The sequence below is a fragment of the Megalops cyprinoides genome, chromosome 8 (assembly GCF_013368585.1).
Source record: "Megalops cyprinoides isolate fMegCyp1 chromosome 8, fMegCyp1.pri, whole genome shotgun sequence".
Taxonomy (NCBI): Eukaryota; Metazoa; Chordata; class Actinopteri; order Elopiformes; family Megalopidae; genus Megalops; species Megalops cyprinoides.
The window spans coordinates 1,596,029-1,601,028 of record NC_050590.1 but is presented as its reverse complement, the minus strand read 5'-3'; the positions used below and the strand labels follow the sequence as shown (position 1 = coordinate 1,601,028).

At 44.2% G+C, this 5,000-nt stretch overlaps 1 protein-coding gene across 1 annotated transcript in view; it reads left to right on the top strand.

The window, feature by feature from the left end:
• LOC118782140 (NT-3 growth factor receptor-like) overlaps window positions 1-5,000 on the top strand; it is a 162,754-nt gene that overhangs the window by 61,265 nt on the left and 96,489 nt on the right. The gene's annotated exons all lie outside the window — the stretch shown is intronic.

Genomic DNA, 5,000 nt, shown 5'->3' with positions numbered 1-5,000 from the left:
TTTAAGAGAGCAATCGAGAATCTGTGTGTGTGTGTGTGTGTGTGTGTGTGTGTGTGTGTGTGTGTGTGTGTGGTGTGTGCGTGTGTGTGTGCGTGTGTGTGTGCGTGTGTGTGTGTGGTGTGTGTGTGTGTGTGTGTGTGTGTGTGTGTGTGTGTGTGTGCGTGTGTGTGTGTGTGGTGTGTGTGTGTGTGTGTGTGGTGTGTGTGTGTAAAGCTCAGAAAGGTCAGCTGACAGAGTGCCAGAGTGCCACTCCTTCCAGATGTAAACAGTGCTTCAATACGAAGTGAAGGGGCTTTGTGGAATCAGCAGGCTGAGGTGTGAGGGGGGTGGGGCCTAAAGAGGGTTAGAACATCTGAAATCTCTCTGAAATCTGCGTTCTTGGGGACTGAGGATTGCTACTTTCCTCATTCAAATTCTGCCAGACTGGAGCTGGGGTTTTTTCCTCTGTTATGTCTTAATCTATGTATTTAGGACTTTTGCAAAGTGAGTTCCCTTTTCATGTAAATAAATCCTATTGTTTGAGCAGGAGTGAGAACGGGAAAGTGTAGAGAGAAGGGCAGCTACAGCAACTAAAAACAAAGATGAACAATTATATAACAGTATTTTGCCTTTGCTTTAAACATGTTGTACTGTGCATGAGTGTATGAGTGTGTGTGTGTGTGTGTTTAAGAGCGCGCCTCTTGGATATGTCATTTTAAGTATCAGAAAGAGGACAGATCCTCGGAGGGGAGTCTCTCTCACATAGAGTTACCCTGTCTTCAAACACAGGGTGTGGGGGTTGAGGGCTGTGTTCAAATGGTCCGGGCGGAGGGGTAGGGAGGCAAGAGCTGCACCCCATAATTCAATAACGGTAACAACTCTGGAGGATTTTGGACATCCCAGTGTCTCTGCTGTGCTAGCATGAGCATTGAACCTGAGACAGACATTTGCATTTAGTAATTTAGTCATTTAACAGAAGCTCTTATCCAGACTTATATATGCTTGCAAAGTGCAAAGTGGTAGACTATAAATGGTAGGAAAGGCTCTACATACAGTTCAAAAATTCATTCATAATTCATAAAAGTGCTGCGGCAACTAGGTTTGGTTAATAAGGGCAATTCAGGATACCCCATAGTGAGACAACAGGACACCCCATATAAAAAGTTTCCATATAAACTGTAGTAAAACCGCAGTAAGACCAAACATACGGGGAAGGTGAGTCATGCGTGGGTAGGGGGGCCGAGGTACAGGCACAGTCAGAAGGATCTGTGGTTCTCCAGCCTCAGCAGAAGATGGCAGGTGACTCTGCCCTCCTGAAGACCTCAGAAAGCTCGTTCCACCATACTGGGCCCAGGACAGACAGAGGACACGGCCGAGACACGCTGACAGGAAGGGGGCGGATGGCCTGGGGTCCTGAGGCAGGACAGAGTGACCTGGCCAGTGGGCAGAGTCTGATGATGGGTTGAAGATGAGGCGAAGTTCCTCCTGTCTCCAGCCAGTAGGCCCAGAAACAGACACTAGCTGTAGCCAGTGGAGGGAGAGCAGGGGTGAGGGGTCATGGGTCAGACGCGGAGGATACGAGAGAACATGGAGCTGTCCAGGGACAGGACTGGACACAGACAGCACTCACTGCTCAGGGGAGTAGGGGAATGATCCTGTTTTACTCAATCAGGTTTTTTTACGCATGCTTGTAATAGGTCATTAACGATAAAAACCAAAAATTGCAGGAGGTCATTTAAACTGGTTGTGTTGGACTGCTTTTTCATCTAGCAGTTTAGCAGCGTGAGAGAGGTGAGCAGCAGAGCTGGTGTCTGAATCCCTCTCTGAGCTAACTGTTCTTTAATAAAATGCGGTGGAGGGGAGGTATTTTTTTAGTAGAAGCCATGGGGCTGTAGCAGAATGACGGAAATGAGGCATTCGTGTGTGCTGCAAAGCTGCAGGGTGGATTTAATCACACTGCATTAATATGGTGGTTATTGCGTTTAATGTGTAATTACAAAAAATAGTGCTCTGCGCTGCTTCAAAGATAAAGGGTCTACCGTGCACCTCTAGCGCAAAAAATGTGCCAACACTGACAGATCAAACTGCTGGAAATAAATGCTGTTTTACATCATGAATTTAAAAGAATGGGTCCTTTTGGAACAAAGCCATTCTCTCCTGCACAGGTTTTCACTTTTTTTGATGCAAATTCGGGTCCCTCACAAAACATATTCCATGGACAATAAACGCCGAGAGAAAGTGTTCCAAGAAATAATTTTCTGTTCGTCGGTTTTTCAGCTGGAAAAGTGTTTGAAAGCCTGCAGTTGAGCTTTGATGTGAAGTTATGGCCTAACAGGTGATGCCGGGGTCCTGTGAGGTCATGGCTGAGTCAGAGATCAGACCCCTGTGGTCTGAAAGGCAGAGTTTCTGTCCAAAGCGACGCGTTAAATACAGACCACGAGATTAATGCCGTGTGCTGTGCTGTTGTTGCAGCTGCTGATGGAGGTTTCTGCTGTTGGTCTTCATGATGGTGTGTGTGTGTGTGTGTGTGTGTGCGTGTGCGTGTGTGTGTGTGTGTGTGTGTGTGTGCGTGTGTGTGTGTGTGTGTGTATGTGAGTGTGTGTGTATGTGAGTGTGTGTGTGTGCATGTGTGAATGTTGTGAATGATGAATGTTGTTTTTATTCTGAGTATTACATGTGTGGTGAGCTTGCGGTTGTTAATAATTGGTATGAAGACGATTATGAAGATGGTGAAGATGTACATTGTTTACGGTTCTGTGTGAGGATCCAGACTGCAGACTATTGACCCAAGAGCTGCTGCATACCGATCCCCAGGCATCTGTCTCTGTGAAAAGATGCTTTTCAAACAGAGTGGGGGAAAGGACTGTCAGCATCAGCATGGTCTGGAGAATACAGCTCCTGGACTGGTAAATGACCTGTGTGGCTCAGCGAGGCCTTATTGGAAGTCCCAACACAGAGGTGACCTGCAGGCCTCTGTCTCCTCTTACAGGCTGGCTTATCCAGCACTGTGTTGTACATTAAACACCTTGTGTTTTACTGAGCAGAGAGAAGGAGGGAGAGAGAGAGAGAGAGATGGAGAGAGACGGAGAGGGAGGGGGAAGTTTTAACTTGCTTTGAAAATGTACATTTCAGTAAATCCCAAAGATAAACAAGAAGAAAACAAATAGACAAAACATGTTTTACAGTGTACCATCCCTTTGGTCCTCTACCACAACTCAATGCTGACGTGAAAGAGATTCAGAAATGAGGAGATAGCCAGTCCCTTTCCAGAGCACACAAGTGCATTATGGGAACATTAATCTGCAATAACCTCTCCCGGGTTATTTTACAAACTCTACACCGTGCATAATGTCAACAAATTTTAGCCCCCTCCAAAAATACAGGCTGTGTCATGGTCAATGATGTGGTTAAACATATGTTTTCTCTATAAAAAGTCAGTATGAAGTATGAAGTTATTACTGTGATACACGCCTACACAAGTGTTTATGTTTTAATTTTCCATCCTATGATTGAATCATTAGTCAACCTGCACACACTTCAGATGCTTTACTGGAAATTATTCAACAGAAAATGCGTGTTTGCACGTGTATGTCAGTTCAGGACATATTAAAAATTGATTTTCAGTTCCACACCTCAGGTCATGGTATTAATCTCCACAAAATGAAGATTCTTTAAATAATACATAGGGTATTGACTTGTGTAGAGTCAAGATTTCTTCAGACTTTGATTGCTTCTGTAGGCTGTTTAGCTGGATCCAATCTCTCCACAGCACTTGCAAGCAGGAAGTGTCTCCAGAGGATTTCTTAGCTAAAAAACACTATTCATGAGACAAAATGAGTAATATGTCATTAAATATCAGATTTTTATTTACTCATTTTTTATTAGTCAGTCATGTGTTTATTCTTCCTTGTATTGTTATGTAAATGATCACATGATTCTAGAAAAAAAAATAAGAAAAAAACAGGCCAGTTGAGATCAGATTTTTTAAAGTCACAATGTTGGAAAAATGTGGTTGGTGCATGAGTACTGAATTGGTTTCCATCTTAGCGTGGTAAAAACTGACAGTTGACACAACAGAAATGACACCAAGCTGGGAAGCTCATTGCAGAGCAGGGAGAATGTCATGTGGCACCATTAAATATAACAGCATGCAATTTGATATAAAGTCAGTGAAAATCACCCTTTTGTGGAACTATCTGTGAGGCCCTGTTTCTCTTTCTCTCCCTCACTGAGGGGAGAGTGAGGCTTCATCAACTGCTTAATGGGTGGAGCTACCATGTGTTGTCACTCACAGGCTTTCTTGTACCAATCAGAGGACAAGGCTCTGAATCAGTAACACATGGCAGCTCCACCCTGCTGACAGCTCACGGAACCGGATTACTTTGCACTGCTTTTGCCTGAGCTGTGTCAGCATCTGACAGTGGCCGGGAGTCCACAGTGGTGGAACATGATTGGCTCCCTTCCACCTGGTCAGGCAGACTTACATCGTCTCAGCAGTGCCCTCTAGTGACCATCACCTACCATATGAGTTGCTTAGATGACGTCAGTGGGGATGCGCCTGTCCCGCAGCTGGTATCTTCCCTCGGGCGCTGCACCGTGAGACCGTACTGTGAGAAGCAGCCGTTTACTCTGATACAGCCTGTGTGTGTCAGAGGACTAACTTCCTCATGCTTCAGTGTGGATGCTGCAGTGAGGCGTGTCTAATGCGTACAACTGGCAATTCCACAGACGGGCAAAAAAACAGAACATGAGCATAAAAAGTGTTTTTTTGGCTCAAGTCCAAATACCCATAATAAACCCCAGTAAAAATTTACATATCACTGTCACATGCAGAATATCTGATAATAAAGATATCTTTATTATATGTGTCAGATGATCTATCCCTACTAAAATAAAATTTCATTACACAGAAACCCGGTTTATCGAGATGTTGTATGGATTTCATACATGTTGATTTACATAGTAATCTTACCTTTTTATAATTTTTTGATCTGTTCATGTGCACATCCAGAGGTTTCTGT